Here is a 23637-nt window from a genome sequence, read left to right as displayed (position 1 = left end):
TGCATCCACTAGAGTAAGGACATCCGCCAAACTACACACTCTCAATACCATGTTTTCATTGCATGCACATTTTCCTTAGCCTTTGCTGGCCTCGTGCTGACGCTTGTAGACCATTGTCTTTGCAGCTTGAGATTCAAAGCCAAAAATTGACCAAAGGTAATGTTAGCCTTTTGATTTTGAACATCGCTTACCAGGTCGTATACGAGGTAGTCGCGCCCTAGCTGAAAATCTGCTTGTTTGATTTTGTGATGCCTCCTCTGCTTGCTAGTCTCCAGCTACTCCTTGCCTTCGTACGCTTTCTCTTTACCTTTACGGCCCTAGTTTCCCGCTCGATTTTTGTCTCCATTTCCATACTTGCTCTTTTGTTGGCCAAAACTTCAACATCCTGCTTATCCACTCCAATGATGTTCACCCTAGAGACATCACTGCCATCTGAAGGAGCCAGTTGCACTTGATTCTAGACTACCTACTCCCTCGGGCCATTGAATTGTGCTTTACCTCTATCTCTGCCAGAGAGCGGATAAATACCACCTCTTTCTCTCAACAGATGAGGGAAATCTGGCACATAGTGTCCTTCTTCACCGCAATTGTAACACCGGTCGGCTTGCCCTGCCCGTTGCTCCTCTTGGCTGACCTCTATCCATCATACTCAATCGCAATTCTTGCATTTTCTTGAACAAATCTTGCATGGTTCGCACCCAATTTTGTGGCACAATGGCTCCACCTCGATTCCCATGGTTCTCATCATGAATAGTGTCTCTTGGATCCTGGGTTGGTAGGGATCACCGCTTCATAGCCTCATAAGCCCTACTCATACTTCTTTTTTATTTTCTTGCTTTTTGCCTTTGCAATGGCCACTGCACCATTGTAGTTTTTTGGGCTCTCAAAATCCACTTTCTCCCTTAGTTTAGGATGTAGGCACGCCATGAATTTATCCAATTTGAAGTAGTCGTCGTTAGCCAATTGCATGGCTGCCACTAACTCTGTTCAACACACTTTAAAACAATTTAAAAACAAACTTTATTCTTCACTTACATCTTGCTCGAGCAGCTTCAATTTGGCATCCATCTCGACTGGGGACGCTTCTTTGCAAAAATTATGTAGGAAACGCGCCCTTAGAGCCGGCCAAGCATGCCTCAGCTCACCTTCCAAAGCTTCGTACCATACCTTCGCTTTACCGCGATCACCAATGGAAATGTCTACATCTTGTTGTTCTCGTCCGGCATACATAATAAAATCATATACAGTTCAAAGTTTGCAATCCACTCGTCAAGATTTTCTTCACTTGTAAAAATCGGCCCGTAGCTTTCAGACGCCATGACGACCAACACCAAAAATTGCTTATCTTCACCTAACTGGGATCAATAAGTGTGCTCCTCAGTGGGGGCACCAGAATATGGAGAGGGGGAATGGGGAACACACCCGACACACACACACAATGGCCCCTATATAGCTCAAGGTATTCACATCACCCCTGTCCTCTTGAAAAATACCTTCACAAAAGACAACTCATACTAGCAGGGCCTCGCTTGCACTTCACCCAACGCATACACGCTCTGCATAATCATGAAACAGTGATCTCACCAATCTTGTGTGCTTCCAACTCTTCCACAACTCAACACCTCTCTCTCTTTCTCTCTCACACGTAAAGGGGCCCCGGGGGGGTACACATACTCACACACACACCGAAACCACACACCCTAGAGATGAACAAAGGAGAAAGGGGGTAAGGGATAATCAACACCAAACGGGACAAAAAACGAGTGCAATCTTGATCCAAAAGAGCTAATTACAACCTTCACGACACCATAGCTATGGCTATCCCTCAAAGAAAAAACATCGTTTCACTCCATAGGTGCAACCCTCTATATAGGAGGCTCCCAAATGCTTTTTACCGCTCGCCGGTGAACACTTTTCTTTGCCCAAAATCCACCAATTGGTACCTCAATTTCTCTCGCTCTTCCCCATTTGCCCACATGAGGAGGCACCCAGGCGACTCTTCCCAGCTTTTCCGTTTCCAAGCTGCTACGTAGCGCTCCTCAATCTAGTGCAACTTCAACGACTTCCCTTGTGCGGCTTCGACCACCATGCATACCAAGCTCTTCCTCCTCTTTCCTTCCCCAATCTACCTCCTCCTTTTCCAGCACAAAAAAACTCCTCTCGAAAACCCCTCGTCTTTGCTTTTTTTTTTTTCTTCAAGCTTTCTAAAAAAGATTCTTTTGAAGTAGCGCCTTTTGGCTCTCCACCCACCTTCTTTTTTTCCTTTGCATTCTTAACTTGGAAGTTCACTTCTTGTCTTGTTCCCCCCCCCCCCCCGCGGCACACACACACACACAAAAGTGCAGCCAGTGTTTCCTTTTTCCCTCGTAAAATGAGAACTTGAATACACGATTCCCATGTCATTGGTGTTCGCATGTGCACGGACATGTTTTAAACACCCATCGTTGTTTCATTCTGCTATCATTGAATCCCAAGAACTCCGCCGCATCCCGACCACACCTTGACTACTACAAGTTCAACCAAAGCCAGGAAAAAATTGCGCGCGAATCATCTGTATACACCTCGTCATAAACTGCACCCAACTTTATCGATCCGTATCTCACTAACTCGAAATCCGATCATTGAGACGTCACTTCCTATTGGTCCCACATAGTGCACACTTGCTTCCAAAACCCTGGCAAGGATAAGAAACCTCCAGATGGCACACCCACTGAGACGGTCAAATCATGCCAAAACTGGCCCCCTGACAAATCTTCATCAGCCCATAACTTGCACACTTGGATTTTGATTGACAATCCGAAAAGACCATCATGCATCACAACTTGAGCTCTTCATGTCCACCCATCTGGATCAGCTCAACACTCTTGGCTATGGAATGCAAATCCAACCAAGAGCCATGCTTCAATGCTTAAGCTTGCCACCTTCTTCATCTTCATTACTATGCTATTATGCTATGCTAAGCAAGAAGAGTGATGATAAGTGAGGAACTATTTCTTTTTTCTATGAATGATTCTTCTTCCTCTTCCATACCCTCATTCCCCGCTAGCTCTCTCCACCTTCGAAGGTGTTTGAGGCCTTGGGACTGAGGTTTGGATAGTTGATGCTTTTTGAAAATTTTATGTCATGCTCTTGATGCATGAAGCTTTCCATCTTCATTGCATCACCTAGGCCATAAGGAACACAAAGATTGTATTGTATCAAGTCTTTCTTGATGGGATAATCTATAATACAAACGCCTTTTGGAGGGGGAATTGGCTTCAAGTAAATCTGGTCCTCAACTATTTTCATGTTCTCTAATACTCTTTCTTGCAAAATTATTGTTCATGCCAAGTTAATTAAGTAATATGCTTATGTTGCGAAGCTCCAACGACGGTGCAGTACTGGTGCTCAAGGCAACCACATTTTCTTTTTTCTCTGAATTCAACACAATCCAACACGAGATTCCATCCTCAGCGGAAATTCCAAGAACACCAACATTGTAAGACAAGGGAAGCTCGAGACTCAGAGTCCACCACCCAACCACGCTTTTAATAGCAAGACCCTGGCCCTTTGCCCTAGTTGGACTCCCCGTTCCACACCGCCTAGCCCGGCCCTGCCCTTGTCTAGTCCGGCCTTGCCGGTGTCCTGACATTACTCCCCCCTTAAGAAGAGTTTTCGTCCTCGAAAACAAAAGTGGGAAACTTCTTCTTAAGAACACTAATGTTTTCCCAAGTGGCATCCTTCATGGATCCAGCTGTTTGGTTGATCGGAACACGGTTCCGCAGGAGGTTTAATGAAACCAAGAGTACATCTTGATTTTCCACATTGTTGTCCATTAGCAACCAGCTTGTGTTACCAATTCCTATCCGATCATTGTGTGTAGACTCCATTTAGAACACACATGAGTATTCAAAACGAGTTATCACACAAAGATGTACCCTAATGAGTACCTCTTTTCACTTTCCATGAAAGTAACTTGCTAACATACTCATCAACCAAGTTTAAGTCCTTGACTTGTTTTCCAATTTCAGTAGTAAACAACCCCACCATTACTAGTGTTCAAGGTTGAGAACTTGATTTATACATAGAGAGACTACACCTAGTCGCAAACATGCTTTAACTTATGGTAAGCAAACTCCAAGTAGAGCAATAAATGCTTACTGATTGCATCGCTTGGTGCTAACGTACGCACTTTGCATATCCTTCAGCACAAGATTACTCTTTGTAATCTATCTATCCCCTTGGATAACTGACAGTACTGAAGTGTGTTTTCCTCACGGTTTACAGACAGTCGTCCCAGATGACTAGTAAATGGGAATCACAATATCGTGTAACATTGTTGAGGAATCAACAATGTCCGAAATAACCATCGTAGTTAACTTGAAAAAATCCACAAACACTCAAACTTGGCCATGACCTCTGTTGGTGATTAGTAGACCCAAAAGTAATCTCCTAGAGAAACTGCACATAGAGTGCCAAATACTTCGTAAGCAACAAGTTGAGGAATATGCATGTTGTTCCAAATTAGCCTTTGCTAAACACTAGGGCCCATAACACCTAGTGTGCATGCATTTAGCAAAAAACAGATCCGAACTTGTATATCCGTGGTAATTCTTGCCAATACTTATGGCAAATGTGATGCGCCTAGCACACATTAACAGGAATGTAAATAGTTCTGAAAAGAAACTAATTACTTTCATTTGCAATCTTTTGCAAGCTTTGCTGAAACGTCTGAACCATAATAGAAGGTGAAACAGTGATCACTTCTAGGTACAAACAATGAAACTTTTTCATTTTCTATATGTATAAACAAACATCTGTAATGTTGTTTAGCAGTACTTGTACCTTAACAAGTCATTCTAAGTATCCAACAATTTCTGGCCGTTGAAATTTCTCCTGATACGTCATGCTAAAAATGGTCTAGAAAACTGATTGGACTAGCACTTAGGGACTTTGTCGTGACACATATTTGAAATAGTGGGTGCCAGTGTCAGTCCCAGAGACTCATATCCTCCACATGTGGAATATGTCTCATGTAAAAATGTCTAAAAAAGAACATTCTTACTTTACCTCAATCAACGCGTCTTGAATCAACCAAGAACATCATCCTTGTCGTACTCTCCTTGTCAGGATTGCTCCCTGTTGGAAAACATTGCCTTGCCATTGCATTCACAAGTGTGAATGCTAACATTACCTTTATCCGCCTCGGTCTTGACATCGTTCGTTGAAATCGGAGAGTCTCATTGCCTTTGCTCGAGTTGCACCAATAGGATTGCATGCGTTGCCAATCCTATCGGATCTTCCTAATAACGGTATGCTTACCGGCCCTGCCCTTGTGCGAATTCCATCATAGGAGTGTTTTGGTTGTACTCCATGCCATGAACAGCCACGGTCGCATGCAGGTTCCGCTGTTGGGACGTCATCATGAAGCTCGGCAGGTCATCGACCTCGGTTCTCCAGGCTTGGCATAATCAAGGGGTCGAAATCTGGAGGGGTGTGTGCTCGAGGTGGGCATGCACCCTTGTTTAGGGTTAATGCTAAAAAAAATTAAAATAAAGAAAACGTGTTATTGAAACCTTGAACACGGCGATGGTGGCTCTGTCGTGCAGGGTTAACTGCTCCCTCCCGTCGCTATGGTGCTCCCCATGCTGCCCTCCCGTGAGACAGGAATTGCGTCGCAGGCCATCGTGCACCCGATGAGGCCCAGCATGCTGCGGATGGTGATCGAAGGTCTGTTCACAGAGACGATAATCCCCCCCCCCCCCCGCAAAGCGGCCACTCCCACAGCAGTCGATCCCCCGGTTCCCTCCAAGGGAAGCCGTGCTTCCCACGGCTTTACTACTCTGTCAAAACCGCCTTGCAAGAGGCCATGTCGAACTCGCCTTGCAAGAGGCCATGCCCATGCGGCTCCAAGCCCGACAAGGAAGAGAGAGGTTGCCTTGTTCTTTGATCGAGATAGAGAGACAGAGAGAGAGAGAGAGAGAGAGAGAGAGAGAGAGAGAGAGAGAGAGAGAGAGAGAGAGAGAGAGAGAGAGAGAGAGAGGTAGACAAGAGACCAAGGACCTCATAATCGATCTCCTTCCCCCCTCCTCCATGGCTCCTCCTCTTTGAGCTCTGATACCAGTGTAAGACAAGGGAAGCTCGAGACTCAGAGTCCACCACCCAACCACCCTTTTAATAGCAAGCCCCTGGCCCTTTGCCCTAGTTGGACTCCCCGTTCCACACCGCCTAGCCCGGCCCTGCCCTTGTCTAGTCCGGCCTTGCCGGTGTCCTGACAAACATGGAGTCCCGTTTCTCAAAATTACTCTACCGACGGGGTTGGTAACGACAACTAGTCTTTTCGAATTCGGAATTTTTAGAAGGTCAGGTACTCTTCCTTCTCTCTCTCTCTCTCACTGCACAGTGTTGTCATGGATTCGGATCTCAATATGAAATTCGACTTCGAGAACAATTCACCCAATCATCCATGATGGCTCAGGGCCGGATTCTCCCATGGGGGGTACCTGCGAAGCTACGGGAGGAGATGATGCTTATGAATTGCTCGATATCCAAGAATTTCAAGCACTTCAAGCACGCATATCAATAATTGAAATGAATTTTGCATCACGAAATGAAAATGTCAGTAAATTATCCACTTTAGTGATACAATTTATGCAGCAGCAGGCCAAGAGCCCTGTCGACACGCATATACATGAGCAGGTAGCCGATCAGGGGCAAGGCCCTTCTGGTCATGGACAAGGTCCATCTCCGAATTCTCTGCACTCTCTCACTGCAAAGGAGGTGGACAAATTGTTGAGAAATATAAAGCCACCAACTTTTAAGGGAGAGGACCGGGACCGCAATAAGGATGCAATGAATATCTTTCTCAACAAGTGGGATGGAATTCACGCCTTACGACGTACTCCTGATGCAGTCAGAGCACTGTAGACAAGTATGACTCTGGAAGGCAAGGCCTATAAATGGTGGATGTCTCTCAAGGACAAGAATATCATACCACAGAGTTGGACAACCTTTGAGGCTATGTTTCGAAAAGAGTTTTTGTCCATGAATGAGGCAAATAGAAATTGGACGGCTTGGCACACGTGTTCCATGCGCCAACACCCATCATTGCTTGAATATATCTCTCACTATCAGGATGCTATCCTCAAGTTTGAAGGGCTAGACACCTTTCAACAAGTACGTGGGTTTATCTGTGGGCTAACACCAAAGCTTAAGAAGCACGTAAATACTCAGGACCCTAAAACCCTTGAGGAGGCCATAGTGAAAGCCCACATTCATGATGATCCAGATGAAAATAAATCGCATCATAATCATGCGCCTGCTAATATACATGGTAATACATTCACACAGCATGGGCACAATAAAAGGAAATTTCTAGTAGCCAAATCTGAAGCAGCTAAAAACACCCAAGGGTTCTTGCGGGCCTCTCTCTTCTGAGGAGTTTGAGGAGGTTAAAAAAGAGAAGTTATGCTTTCAATGCTTGGGAAGCGGCCATGGCTAAAAGGACTGTCCCAAGGGGAAATCTGCTGCTCAAAACAAGGAGAAAGGAGTGCACACGATGCAATTGCTACCTCTTGAGTCTTCCTCACATTTCTCCAAGGTGGAGGTAACACACACCGAGGTGGTGCATGAATGCTGTATCACAGCTTCCATGTGGCAACAGACCTTCGGTCCTCATGAGTGAGTGCGTTTGCGCATGGATCTCTTCAAGGGCACACAAGGTGCGTATTTTAGTAGATGACGGTGCTACTCACAATTTCATTAACTACGGATTAGTGAAAAAACTCAAATTTCCCCAAACTCCAAGTTCCCTCCACTACAAGGTAGCAATGATGAACGGTTATGATGTCGAAGTATGGGATACTGGAGTCAGAGCTATACGGTTGGAAATTCAAGGCTATTTCACATCCTTGGATTTATGAATATGGAGCGGGCATATGTGGTACTTGGTAGAGAATGGTTGCATAGCCTAGGACCATCATTGAAGCGTAGCTACGAGCACAACAGTCTGATGTTTGAATCCCATGGCGCACGTGTGTTGTTGTTAGGAGAGAAGGATGTGCCTTCCTGACCACTGATATGTACAGGAGAGCTTATGAAGCTCACTTCTGATGAAATATAAGAAGTTTTCTTGTCTTACTCATTGTGTCATTTTCTTTCCAGTGTTGAATCTGTTGAACATTCCTCAACGCCGCATGCTTCTCTCTCATCTCTTCCAGCAATGGCTACTTCTCAACAAGCAAAGGTTGCTAGTCAGTCAAAAAAATTATTAATGGAATTTCATTTCACGATGTTTTTCCTAATGATTTTCCATCAGGATTACCACCGACACAATCTGTGCAACATGGCATAGACGTGGTTGTATTCAGGAAACCATTCAGTAAACCACCCTATAGGATGAGTTATCATGAATCTGCTGAGGTGGAACATCAACTTGCGGACTATCTTAGCAGAGGGTATATTCAACCAAGTTCTTCACCATGGGCTTCTCCTATCCTATTAGTGAAGAAAAAGAATGGTAGTATGCGCATGCGGGTAGACTACTATGGATTAAATGCGATCACTCTGTTAAGAACAAATACCCATTACCACGCGTGGATGAGTTGTTCGACAAGCTCACTCATGCTCGTATTTTTACAAAAATAGACTTGCGGTCGGCGGGCTATCACCAAGTACGTATTCGACTTGCTGATTTACCCAAAACTGCATTCCGAACAAGGTTTAGACATTACGAGTTTTTGGTTATGTCTTTTGGGTTAACCAATGCGCCCGCAATATTCATGACACTCATGGATAGTGTCTTGAGACCGTACTTGGGCAAATTTGTTATCGTTTTTCTTGATGACATTCTCGTATATAGTGCTTCTGAGGAAGAGCACTTGCAACATCTAAGGCAAGTGTTTGAATTGTTACGAACAAATAATTTATATGCCAAAAAATCAAAGTGTGATTTTCTCAAGAAGGAAATTCACTATTTAGGGAATGTTATCTCAGCTACTGGGTTGCACATGGATCGATCCAAAGTGGATGCCATTCGGAGGTGGCCTTCTCCTAAAAATCTGGAAGAGTTATAGATTTTCTTGGGATTTGCAGGTTTGTATCAAAGTTTCGTTAAAAAATATGCTAATATTGTTGTTCCAATGAGGGACCAACTGAAAGGAAAAGAAAAAACCTTCCATTGGGGGGCTGCTCAGCAGCACAGTTTTGATACACTCAAGGATGCATTGGCTACAACTCCTATTCTAGCTATTGTGGATCCTTTGAAGCCATTCATTTTGGAAATGAATGCCAATAACCGTGCTATTGGGGCAGTCCTTCTACAGAAGGGGAGGCCAATTGCATTTGAAAGCAAGAAGCTTGATTCAGCACAGCAGAATTATTATGCTTATGAACGCAAACTCTACGCAATAGTATCTACCTTAAAGACATGGCAGCATTATTTGTATGGAGCTCAGTTTGAGATTGTGTTTGACCATGAAAGCATAAAATGGTTTACACAACAAACAGACTTAAAGAGGCGAAAGGCCAAGTGGGTAGATATCCTTCAAGAGTATGACGCAAAGCTCTGGTGTCGTAAAGGACAATACAATGTGGTGGTTGATGCTCTTAGTTGTATGCCTAAGCTCAATTCTCTTTTGTTCACGGAACTTCACAGTGAGTTTTTGGATTCTCTGAAGGGCAAATATGAGCATGATATGCATACTTTAAAGTGTGGAGCCATGTGCAAATGAGGGATCCTTCTCACTCCAATGTTGGTAGTGTGTCGTTAACCTTCACACCGCAGTTCTCCTCCGTCGTGTGATGAAGTGTAGCGATGGAAGAACTTTTCCATCAATAATGGGTACCTACTCCAGAAGGGGAGAGTTTATGTACCGACGGACACAGACATTCGGTGTCAAATTCTTTATGAATGTCATGACAGTCCCTGTGCAAGGTACCCAAGGAAGACTTATGCTCTCGTACGACGACAGTTTTACTGGCCAGGTTTACATGGCTTTGTTCAAGACTATGTCTTGCATTGCCAAAAATGTCAAGTTAACAAAGCAGAGCGCTTGAAGGTAGGAGGAATCTTACATCCTTTGGAGATTCCCAATGAGAAATGGGAAATTATCTCTATGGATTTTATTGTGGGTTTACCAACCACTGTACGAGGTCATGACTCAGTATGGGTGGTCGTAGACCGGTTGACTAAACTATGCAAGTTTATTCTAACCAAGTCGACCATAAAGACTCCAGAATTAACTACGTTATTTGTGGACAATCTGTACAAGTTGTATGGCTTGCCAAGTAACATTGTGAATGATCGTGATCACAAGTTTAACTGTCATTTTTGGAGGGTTGTGTTTAAACAATTGGGTACACAACTCAACCTCAGTACAGAAGATCATCCAAAAACGAATGGTCAAATGGAACGAGTTAACCAAGTGCTAGAGGATATGCTATGTGCATACGTTAGCAAGAAAGACACAAATTGGGAAGAGTATCTACCTCTTCTTTAGTTTGCTTACAACAGTGCTAAGCATGTCACGATTGGATTTAGTCCTTTCATGCTCATGTATGGTTTTCAACCTAAGTCATCCGTAACAATGGAGTTGGCAACCGAAAAACTCCAACAGGTTAAGGATTTTCTCCAAGACCATATGGCTATGCTGAAACTTGCTTGTCAAAATGTCCGGCAAGCGCACGATCAGTATAAGAAGTACGCTGATGAGAAACGTCAGCAAGTTACCTTTGAGGAAGGGGAAGAAGTGTTTATGCATGTGCGAGAGCATTCGAAAAGTTTGAAGACTGGGCCAACACATAAATTATCTCCAAGATCTTGTGGGCCTTTCAAGATACTCAAGCAATTTGGTGATCGTGCCTACAAACTCTCGTTGCCGACACACTCTCGTGTCCATCCGGTATTTCATGTAAGCCTTTTATGTAAACGATTACATGGGGACAACAATGTCATTGACCAAAAGATTTTGGTCAATTTCGTTGAGCCTCCTACCCCACCGCATGGACCTGAGCGAATTCTTGACTATCATGATTTACGTGCACGTCATTATGTACATCGTCAAGCTTTAATCAAGTGGAAAGATCGACCTGAAGAAGGCGCCACTTGGGAAAACATTAGTGTTCTTAAGAAGAAGTTTCCCACTTTTATTTTCGAGCACGAAAACACTTCTCCAAGGGGGGAGTAATGTCAAGCCAAGGGCATCCCAGGGGGGTTCACGGACCCGTGCCAAGCGGCCGGCTACCATTGTGGACTAGGGATTCACGCCAAGGGCGATATATATGAGAAGTTGGGTGGTGAATCCAAGCAAGTAGTTCCGTGGGCTTCATACTATGTCTGACATAGCTTAGTGTTGGAATGATATTGCTAACCTTAAATCACCCTATCCTCTTGCCTGGGGATTTTAATATGATGGAAGCCATTTCAGACAGATGGAGAAATTTGGGCCAAGTGATGTCAGGGAATGAAAAGATCAGTTGGGATTTCTTACTAAACAACCTCAATGTCATGGATGTGCCAAAAAATATGGGTCATACCTAGAACAATAACCAACTGGGAGAATGCTACAGAGCTGCACGATAGTATCTGCATGACTGTTAGTCTGACTCACGATCATTGGCTAATTGAATGTAAGGAAGAACCTACTTTTAGCTCTCTGATCATATACTATATATCTTTGCAAGGAAGAGAGTAAATTTAAGGTTGGGTGGTCTCGCCTAGATCAATCCTTATTTAATATGAAAATCGTCAAAATTAAAGTCAAGCAAGTTTTCCATAATGCTTTTTCAGGTCATTCTTTAGCTTTCAAAGCTTAGGATCGCGGGTTGTGGTTGACACCCAAACAAATTGACCCTTCATAAAAGCTTAGCTAGGGAAATCAAAGAAAAGAGAAGGATGATGATACTTGGGAAGATTCAAGAATTAGAAGAATCTCTTTCTCCTTCGGATCCTCCTCCCCCTGAGTATATGAATCTCGGAGAGTCTCTTAGACAAGAAGAGCTCCTTGTTGCTAGTAGTTCCCTTGTCTATACCAGAGAGTTTTGGGTAGGAAAATTGGTAGGCCTACTAGCAACATGTTTTATATTGTCAAGAAAAAAAAAGCTAGGGACTTTGTCTCCTTTCTCAAAGGCAAAGATGGCAAGTTGGCTCAATCTCACAAAGACAATCTTAACATTACTCAAGAGTTTTTTACTAATATTTTATTTGGGCCACCTGAGAGAACAAAACAAATTCAAGAGGCTAGGGCCGTTTTGCCCTGATTAGAGAAAATACTATGACTCCTCATTTGGCCAAAGCTCTTAATTCACCTATCTCTAAGAATGAGCTAAGAGAAACTAACAGTAAACTCAAGGCTAGTAAATTCCCTAGTATTGTTGGTATTCCAAATGAGTTTTATGTCTTACATCAAGAGTTGTTGGTCCCTTACTTAAGGTCTAGCAGGAAGCTACTAGAAAAGGAATTGCTCCTACTATCATTAACAATGTTCCTACTAGTATTAACAATGGGGTAGTTAAGCTTATCCACATAAGGGGGACCACGGAGGATCTAGTAACTGGAGACCCATAACATGTCTAACTTCCATCTACAAAAAAACTTCGTTGTCCTTAGCCAAAAGACTAAACCCATCATGGATAGAATTATCCTACACAGAAGGAATTTATTGAAGGAAGATTTATTCTAGATTCCCTAATCTCTCTTTGGGAAGGTATGGAACATGCAATGGAATCTGCTGAAGATTTCTACTTTGTCAAAGTGGATTTTGATAAAGCTTATGACAAGATTAAGTGAGATTTTATACTATAGTCTCTTTTTTATCTTGATTTTGGTAAAAAGTTCATCAGATTTATTCACGTATTATTTGGCAATGCCTTTGCTAAGATCTATATTAATGGAGAGCTCACTGATTTGATTATGCTAATGAGATCTATAAGGCAAGTATTCCCTCTAGCTCCTCTCTTGCATGCCATCTCCTCATGTTCTTTGGGGTCATTGGTCAGGAAATGTCAAATTAAGGGTATAAATATTGCAAGCTCAAACAAAGAAGTATGTTTGCAAATGTTTATAGATGATACAAATGCCCTGCTCAGAGCTGAAGCACAATCCATTGATGCTCTTTTGAACCGCCTTCAGGTCTTTTGCCTAGAAAGTGGATTTATAATTAATGCCAAAACTTGTTTTAAGGCTTCTGATGGCATTCTACCAAATCAAGTCTGTTTGCAGGCTACCATATTATTCAAGATGGTAAATTCTTCGGATTGTTAATTATACCTGTGGGTTTTAAGGTCCGTTTATCTCAAAGGTGGAAATGGGTTGTAGAAAAATTCAAGAAAAATGTATTCTCCTGGCCTTTCTATCAATCAAACCTGGCTTCAAGGACTTTTGTACTCAATCAATATCTTCTTCCTCTCCTATTGGAGACCCTCAAAGTGCCTGCTCAAGAAAATCACTTCATTATCCACCAGGAGGTGATAAGGTTTGCAAAATTTCTAAAGTAGCTTGGGAAGTCTGTTGCTTGCCCAAGTTATGTCGTGGATTAGAGATACAGAATATGGAAAGGATGGCCACTACAAAAGGGATTCTTAGATCCATCTTCTCTAAATATTTTTGGGCTTGTCTCATCAGAAGGCATTCTTATAAATTCTTTTTGCGAAATTATAAGGCCTATCAAATCTGTCACAATGGGGGGTAGCTTCTCCCCTCAAGATTTAAGCCTCTAGCCAGGGCATCTCCTCTAGGTTTTGGTCTACTTCGTTTGCAATCCGATAGAAATGGAGTTCTCCCTCTTCAATCATTTGTACTACTTCAGGACTCCATTTGGTTTGGGCATGTTTCCCACAAACTTAATTTCAACATCAACATTAAGGTTCACAAATGTTTTCAAAAGGGGCTCATAACTTGGGTGACACGTACCACAATGGTGATTGGCTCAACTCATATCAGCTAGCCAATAAATTTTAACCTCTCTTTTGGTTGTCTTTCTAAAGTGTTGTGCTAGTTAGTTAAATTGAAAGAATTTATAATCGGTTGGAGTCCAAAGGACTTGAACGTGCTCACTTTTGCTTTGAAGGCTTATTAGCTTTTGATGAAGCCTTAAAGGAAAAATGTGAAAGGAATTTTGCCATTTTTGGCAACAACCAACCTCAAGACTACTCTCACCTTCTTCTTAGGAAGCTCAGAAACACTGTTCTTCATAGTCTCTCTCTTACCAAAGTTGTCTGTATTGGGCCCCTTCATCTCATTCAGAGAACCTATAAATAAAAATCTTGGAGTTCTGCCATGCTCAATTTCTACTCCAAAAAGAGAGAATTCTCATGAGAGATGATAGTGTTTCCTAGCTTTTTTCTTGTTTGTGAAGCCTCTTTCCCTACCTTTGAGACTACTTTGCAATTCTTCTTTCTTAATCAAACTTGTCATTAAAAAAAACCAAAGGTTCCCCCTACCAAAAAGTAATGGACCCCTTCCCAAAACTAATGGTCCCGCATATGAAGGGACAAACCACTTTTGAGGGAGGAAAGTAGCATCCATCCCTCCCCTCTCTCTCTCTCCCCAACCCTATTTTGTGGAGGGTCCCTATTGCTACCATCAGTTTGTCATCATGAGGATATTTTGTGGTTTAATTTTTGCAATGGTCGTGTGCACTATATTTGCAACAAATTTGTATCCTTTGGTGAACAATCTATATCCTCATTTGCTTCTTCTCTTGCATCCTCATATTTGTGTTGTCCAATACTCAACTTATTAGCTCGTTCTCTCTCTCTCTCTCTCTCTCTCTCTCTCTCTCTCTCTCGCACAAATGAGAGCGCATATGCAAAAGAGAAATACTTTAAATCCGAATTTCAACAAGAAGTTAAAAAGGTTCAATAAAATTCATACAATTGGAAAATTAGAGGGAAAACCTTTGGAAGGGAATAAGAAGGCCTTTGCAAACGAATGCTAAAAAAGGCTTCTAAAGTGACCCTTAACCAAGTCTTGTACACTAGCACTAGGTCATCAGAATCTAATTGTGTTAAGAGTCACACTACTTACTAGAATGGACAACAAAGAGCCTCCTCGTATTGTGATGAGTGGCCCATCAATGTTAATCAATATTATAGTCCATACTTTTCATATGCCCTAATCAAGTGGGACTCTAATGTAGCTTTAAGAAAAAGGGAGGTCTAGGGGTTATCCACCTCCTCACTCATGCCTATGCTAGAAGAGCAACATTCATTATGCATGTGTTCACTCAAAATACTTTTTGGTCCCAATGCTTATAGGTTATCATAAACAACCATGTGGTTTACTTTCATGGTCTCTATAATATGATTCGTAACCCTTTAAAAGTGGGCCGCAAAATTGCTCAAATACCTAAGGACTCATGCCAATATACCATTTCAAGACTCATATGGAATGGAAGAGCTATATATGTTGGGAAATTTTTTTGGAAAGGAATGTATTCTTGGATTCAATTCAAACCCCTCCTACTACGATCAAAAAAGATTGAAAAGTATTCCTAATGGCTTTTTTTTTTTAAAGATAAAAAACTCAAAGATTTAAAAAAGCTCAAAAAACCCTAGGTTTAGTGTAATCCCACCTACAACTGGGAGGCTTACACTAAATCTACATAACAAAGTCCTATAGATATGATTTCATGACCTTACATAGTGCAAGAAAACTCTACCTACATAGTGCAAGGAAATTCGTAAGAAAAAGAAATGCTAAAAGAAAGGTGGAGAAGAAATACACTCTATCACTTCTTTTATATGGAGATGAAATGCCATGAGACTTTCCATTCTAATGGGCTTTTCATGTTCATGGGGCTTTTCGTTTCCTATACTTACCCTTCACTTATGCATTAGAATTTTTACTTTTTGAGATTGGGTGGCCTATAAAAAAGGTATTCAACATGTTTCTTGGATTTTGTACTCTCATATCATTTCATTTCTTGGAGCTAGAAGACAATTTAAAGTCACTCATAGATTCAAGATTGCTTGGGCAAAGTTGTGTGCCCATGCACACATGCTACAAGTGCCTTTAACCATCGACTTATAGGATAAATTCGAAGATTGTTTGCACATCATTTGTTGTCAATTGGTGGACATTAGCTACCACATAGTTTTATGAGCATCTGCTTGATCAAGCTTACATTTCTCTCAAATGTAACAAAAGATGGAATTCAACATGTCACAATTAAACAAATTTTGAGCTATTTGGTGAGAAGAAGCCCCTTTTCAAGTTCGATTCGTTTCTGTAAGAGATTGTATACAAGTGCCATCCCTACAACACAATTTGTTTCAAATAGAGAATATATATTATGAAACATGTATCAGATATAATAAAATTGAAAGCTTGAGGAATCTCTTTTGAGATTGCTATGTAGTCAAAGATTGGTGGAAGTACATTTCAGGTTTCCTCCAAAGTTCTGTATGTATTACTCTACCCAATTTCTCCTAATGTCATGACCTCCCAATCCTAGAGCGAGTGTCTTCCCACTACACTAGCGCACGCATTAATTAATAATGGGTCGATTGCCCACTCTATTAATTAATTAACCACATTCGATCCGTTTTGTATCTACAAATTTGAAGCAAAAGTCGTTAAAACGCATTCCCTCGCACCTCCCCTCCCACCTCTGCAGCAAATTGGATCCTTGCATGGCGATGGCGCCCTCGTGTTGCCACCACCACCGTGCTCGTCACGTTGTTGCCCCACAGTTGACATGCCATCTCTCTCTCTATGTCTCTCTCTCCTCGAGTGCTACTCATGAGCCTTGCCTACAAACTACACGTAACTGCCATTCCTGGCTTTGCTACACTCCATGGCTTGCACTACAAGCATGGCTGCTCTCCCTGCACGTTGCCAATCCTACCTTGGTCCGTAGACGATCCAAAAAAAACCACTCCCGCAACCCACTCGCTTCACCATGCCTTGCAAATCTCGCAGGGCATGCCAATTTCCGTCCACAGATCGCAGCTCAAGCAGCACTGCTTCGACAACGTCTGCGCCCCATGTCCAAAATGCGAGCAAAAAATCTTGGTCACGCGCCTACATCCTTGCATTGTCTCCGCATCTCTTGCTCGCAGTGACACACGTACGAAGCTCGAAGGCCTGCGTCTCAAAGCAAACTCAAAATATTCAATTGAAAAAATGTGTGTCTACCCTCCACGCATCCTTTCCCACCCTTTTATAAACCAAAAACCGGAGCATCTCTAGGGATTCCTATCTAAAGAAATGAAAAAAGCTTTTGAGGGACATACTCGCACGCATTTTGTTATGTAAAGAAAGTGTAGCATTGTATTAAGTAGTTTGGGCATGTCCTCGATCTTTATTCACACCAAGTTGACATCAAGTTCATGGTGTGAGACCATGGTTCATCCAAAATACTAGAAACAATTTGACCTTTGACAAAGTTTAAATGTGAGAAGCCTATATACCATGGGGGATGATTAAACTCAAAAGTGTTGGAAGACTTTATGGCTTGCTCAAATAGGTCCTTAAGACAAAAGGCACAAGAACTCATCACATATCCATAAATTGAAGTAAAATAAAAAGCTTGTCGCGAGAGAGAGAGAGAGAGAGAGAGAGAGAGGGGGGGGGGGGGGGGGGGGGGGGGGACTACAACAAAAACAAACATAAGAAATGTAAAAAATTGAGATGCCTTGCCCGACAGTAAGGAATAGTATTCTTAACAATGTGTGAAAAGGGGTTTTTTTGTTTTTTTTTTCTTTTGGGGGTGGGAATTGGGGTTGTGTGTGGGGGGGGGGGGGGGGGGGGGTGTGTGTGTGTGTTGGGGTTTTGGTAAAAAGCATTCTTATAAATTTCAAGATTTAACATTAAAGAACAAACACTCATTTGAAGGTATCCACTAACAATCATCACTACTTTATTTCCAAAACTAAAAAAACCAACCAAACACTAAGGCCTTTGCCAATGGCAAGCCAAAATGGAGAAAGGAGCAGACGTTTTGAGATTAAGTGTTGAGAGTTATTGACAATCTCGGCTGACCCTAGCGATGTACGAAGCAACCACGACACTAATTGACACCTTTCTAGGACCGTTCGATCCATTTGGAGGAAAAATATGGATCAGGTAGAGTTTGATGTCATGACCTCCCAATCCTAGAGCAAATGTCTTCCCACTACACTAACGCACGCATTTTGTTATGTAAAGAAAAATGTAGCATTGTATTAAGTAGTTTGGGTGTGTCCTCGATCTTTATTCACACCAAGTTGACATCGAGTTTACACACTTAGTTCACACCACCAAAATGTAATGTCCATACCTTGCAAAATTCACATGCAAGTTCACAACGATTTCACATTTGCCCAAGTTTACATCTAGTTCACATTCATCACCGACACGTGACACCGATTTTCAACCATTGATACCCTCTGAGGTGTCATTTAGTGACGAGGCTAAGCAAAGTTCACCCTCAATTAACTCCTAGTTCCCAACTTTGTCCCACAACCAAGATTGCCCCTCATCCTCGACAACAGGAGGGGTGGACGCACAAAGGGGAGGGGGTAGGGGGACCATCAGGGACTTCAATGATTGTGCCCGGACTCTTGCTTTCCACACCTTGGTGTGCACACACTTTCTTCTAATTAGATAATGGCGTTACAGGAGAGTTCGAGAGTACAAACAGCAATCGGCGTTGTGCAATGTGAAGTGATGAATCATCCACCGGAAACTACTGATTGTTCCATGAAAATGACGACCCAATTTGTCATTTCGTACCCAACTCGCGTAAAAGCATTTGCTGACGACCCAATTCGCGCGTGGCCAAATTGCAAAGGACTCAAGTCGCTAAATGGCATCTGCAAATGTCTGCTTCTTATGATACGGACTAATTCGAATGATAGCCTGATATTGATCATGCCTGATGACAATGATTTGGGTTGTTAGCCCACTACAGCCCACTTCTAATTTTATTGCATTATTCCTGGAATGTGTACAATTTTCAAACCTACTCCCATTCGGCGGGACACAGCCTTCCCTACATACTTTTTAATCCCCTCGCATGCATGCATTCGTCTGTATCCGCGGTGATTTTCACATTTAGCTTTGGTTTCATCGCTGTCATTTTTGTTCCTATCTGTTTGCATCTTAAGTACCTTTCTGTTTGCTTTTTGTAGCCACACATACTTCATCGGCGCAGGTTCATCGAAGTAGAAGCAATCATTGCAACCACCATCTCCATCAGCATTTTTGACAGGTGCCTACATGACCTCCTCAGTAGAAAATGCATGGGTGACTAATCAGGCGATTAACCCACCACATAGAAGACTTTTTTTAACTGCTAGCTTCCGCTAGAAGCCCTGTAATTTGTGTCGGTGTTGATTTCAATCCTCTCAAAGACAACAACATCGAGCATTGCTCCTTTGTTTCACTGCAGAAGTCCAATTCTGTAAGTGAAAATGACAAGGCAATCATGGAGCTGTTCGGGAGTGGCCATTTGGTTGCTTTTCTTTTTGTGCTGTGATGCTATGTCAATTGCCCAACACAAATCATCAGGAACAGCTGATGGATCAGAGGAATGGGATATGTCGATGTACGGCAAGGTAAACACCTCAATGTAGAATATAATTCGAGTATAAGCATAAGCATTCACAGTATTTTATTAACGGTACTTAAATGTGACTTTTGCAAACACACATGAATGTTTAACTAATGAGGATCAAAACTAATGCAGGAGCTCACATGTTCTGGTGGCTCTACAAAACTCCTAACCAAACCAAGGCAGATTGGCCGATAGTTTTATGGCTACAAGGCGGACCAGTTAAGTCCATGAAAATGCATAAAGTTTCAATATTGACAAGCTCTACGAGAAAGACAGCATTCAAAATTCTCAACCAGTACACTACTTACCTTGTTGATATGTAGGGTGCTTCTGGTGTGGGTATCGGAAACTTTGGAGAGATGGGCCCACTCACAATGGCCTTACTTCCTCGTATACATGGCTACACAAAGCCCATCTACTGTTTGTAGTAATTAACTTGGCCCCTCCATCCAAACCTATTTCTTGAAATAGTCATTCAATCTTAAAGGGCGGGCGCTGTGCATGTACTTTTATTACCATATAAAGGTATGAAATTGTATTGTAAAGAAACTGCTTGCTCGAAAGCTGCTAGTATTAGAAATCGACGGCTAAGATCATGTTAGCAACAAATAGAGGACAGAATAGCCATTCACTATTATGAAACTTCGTTGTCATTCTAGCACTGCACTGCATTACTGACACTTTTCTCTGTTTTCTCATCACAGGATAGTCCCGTCGGTGCAGGTACAGCCCCGCAGACCTTCTTGTTTGCTTTAACTTTACTTTGCCTGCATCAGTTTATGCTCTCTTCTTTTTCTACCTTGCAAGGTTTCAGCTATGTTGACAACGGATCATTGCTACTAACAAAAGACGAGGACGTCGCAACGGACTTGGTCAATTTTTTTCGGACATTTTTTGAAGACCACCAAAAGCTGCAATCAAATCCTCTCTTTATATTTGCTGAAAGCTATGGACGAAAGCATGCAACCCTTCTCGGCTTGGCATTGAATCAAGCCATCAAAAAGGGATTTGTCAAAGCTAAGCTTGGGGGTACGACATCCAGTAGAGACCACCTCCTTAATTTCTAGGATATTATATGCAAAATGCATAAGTGGCAAATTTCAAGCAGGAAAATTCCTAGTTAATATTTCTAAGGTGTCTACATTTGAGCAGACTAATTCAATGCTATAGCTGCTTTTGTCGTTTCAGCTCAACCTTAACCACGGACCACTACAACAAAAAGAGTATATCAATCAGATGAGGAATCTGCAGAAAGTTACATTAAGCCCACAGCAGTGAAAGCTCTAACAATAAAGAAACCAGGGCAAGGACGGAAGCAATGAAAAAGAAAGAAGTGGCAGCTCACCACCAAGAGGAACCACAACAAAAAAGGGCTAGATTTGAAAGAGAAAAGCAAACATATGAAAGGAGTCGTCAAGCTACAAGTGAAGACCCCAAAAAATGGAGTCCAAGGGAGGTAAAGGGACCAAGAACCAAGAACCCTACAAAGAAGGTTCCAAAGGATCCCAAAATTTTATTCAATTGGATGTATGCGGAAGTAGAAGCTTTAAAGATTAAAGAAGCTCTAGAAGCTCAAAGAAAAGCAATGGAAGAAGCGGCTGAGCAGCAAAGACAAGTGAAAGATGCACAACAAAGCGAGTCACATCCTGATCAAGGAGAGATGTATCCAAGACCCTATTCACCAACTACGGATTAAGAAGATCAGCCCATGCCAAGTCCAAGGCCTTCACCATCAGATAAATCTAATGAAGGTGATGCAGCAAAGGAAAAAGAACTTGAGCAACAGGAAGAAGCTAATTTCGAACAACCCAAGGAAGCCGAAACAGCTAAAGCAGGACCTTCCTCTACAACAACTCAAGCAGAAATAGCCAAGGCATCCATGAAGCCTCAAGAAGAAGCAGCGGCTACACCTGGAAAGCCTCAAGAAGAAGCAGTAGAACCACCTCCACGGCCACAAGTAGAAACCGTTGCACCAACAAAAGAGCAACAAACCGAAATAGCACAAACTTCTAACAACCCCAGGTAGAACCGGAAGACTGGGAAACCAATGATGAAGTCATCATGCAGGTAAATGAGTATGCAAAGCAAATGCAACTGATGATAGACAAGATGAGAACCGTAGCACTTAGTCGCAGTGCCAAGGCTAAAGAGCTGGAACAAGTCATTGATTCTCTACAAGGAGAGCTAGATGACAGAATGAACATCATTGAATATCTTTAAAGGCAGATTAAAGAGCTGAAAAATGAAGCAAAACTACACCAGATTGCCAGAAAAAACAATAGAAAGAGATGAAAGAGCTGGGAGAGCTCCTAACAAAGTTATCTGAAGCATGCAAAAGCAAAGATCAACAACTAACAAAAGTAACCAATGAACTTTTAACCACTACTCTGTCAGTACAAAAGATCCAAGTGTAGCTAGATGTAGCTAATGCCTCCTTGTAGCACTCGGAGCAACGAATCAATGATCAAGCAACATTTCTAATATAGATAAGGGAAAACCCCACTATAGCCTCAATCAAGGGAACAAATGAAGTTCACAAGACTTTAGAAAAGAGGAACAAAGACCTTGAACTTGAGCTAAAACTGGAACAAACACAAAGACAAAACCTTGCATTGATGCGGGCTCAAAGAGAAGAGCAATTGCTCAAGGAAATAGAAGAATTGAAGAGAGCCAATCAGCTGCTAAGAGAGGAACATACAAAAACTCAAGAGGAGGCAGGAACCTCTAAACAGCCAACCATCAACATACCATCAGTTTCTTTTGCTGATATGGAAACAAAGCCATTAGAAGGGCTAGCAGGAGAGTCAAAATTTCAAGTACCAATCACTGAAGCCGAGCAAGTGTCAATGGTCCATCTTTCTAAAGCAAAGGAATATGCACTGAAAGAGCACATTGTCCACGAAGCAGATGCTGAATGGAAAGTAGCAATGGATTGGGAGTTGAGAGTTCTTCCTTAGTAACTGTAACTCATCTCACTCCCAACCATATCAATACACATTCGAGGAGGGGGAGAATGTTAGCAGCAAGCTAACTCGGATAACATTTTCGGAGCTTTTATTGTAAAAACACTTATTATATTGATAAATCAAGAATGTTATAACTCCTACTTTCCAGATAAATAGTGTAATTGATGAGCCGGGGCTACAAGCTTCTAGATTCTATCCACCTATCTTTAGTTAGAGCTCCCAGATTATTAGTTTTGACCAAAGAAACCTTGGCTAAGGTATAAAAGCCAATTTCTGCAAGTATTTTGGATAATAGAACACAACGTGAGCTAACGAGCTCACTTCTCTCCTTCTCGTGCTTCCTACTCCCTCCCCAGTTGTCACATTGCGGTGCCATCTGTTGTGTTGCAACCGTAGGTAAGAGCTCTACACGTTGACGTAAACATTTCATGGTAATCTGTAGCCTTTGGCATCGCCGACCCGCGGCCTAATTTCATCATAAGTAGGAATTTAAGCTACAAAATCATAAAATAAGTATAGGCGGGGTATTGGAGCATCATTGCTAAGCATTTAGATGCATTTTGGGTCAAAAACTCATTTGGTGTTAATAATCGTGATTTTTGCACTTGGCCTAAAGTGAGATTTGAGACCATAAGCATGTCTGCTTAGGTCTTATAAACATGTCTTAAAAGTTTCATAGCGTTTGGATGTCGTTTGATGCTGTAATGGTTATGATTTGTTTGTCGATTAGCGACTAACTTTTGGTGATTTCGGTCACTTGAGTATAGCCTGAGTTAGATGCGAGTTGTCTGTTGTTTTTCAAGAGATTGACAACCTCTTGTAGCCTCTATGCACTAGTCAAGTCAGCTTTGTCCCATGGATTGACAATTATGTTCGTGGTTCTTGCTATGTCTGCAATAAGATAGGAGTGAGGTTAAAAACCCGTCCCACAACGTGTGTCTGCATGCGTGCGTGCGCGTACACATACATATCTTTTGATCTCATTGGCTTTGTGGGAGACTCCTCTCTCTCTCTCTCTCTCTCTCTCTCTCTCTCTCTCTCTCTCTCTCTCTGTGTGCTCTATGGGAGATGGGAGAAACCTTATATATTCATATATATTTCTCTCTCTCTCTCTCTCTCTCTCTCTCTCTCTCTCTCTCTCTCACACACACACA

This window comes from Adiantum capillus-veneris, chromosome 8, assembly GCF_014529385.1.
Source record: "Adiantum capillus-veneris isolate H3 chromosome 8, ASM1452938v2, whole genome shotgun sequence".
Taxonomy (NCBI): Eukaryota; Viridiplantae; Streptophyta; class Polypodiopsida; order Polypodiales; family Pteridaceae; genus Adiantum; species Adiantum capillus-veneris.
The sequence above is the reverse complement of the archived record's forward strand: the minus strand, read 5'-3'. Positions refer to the sequence as shown.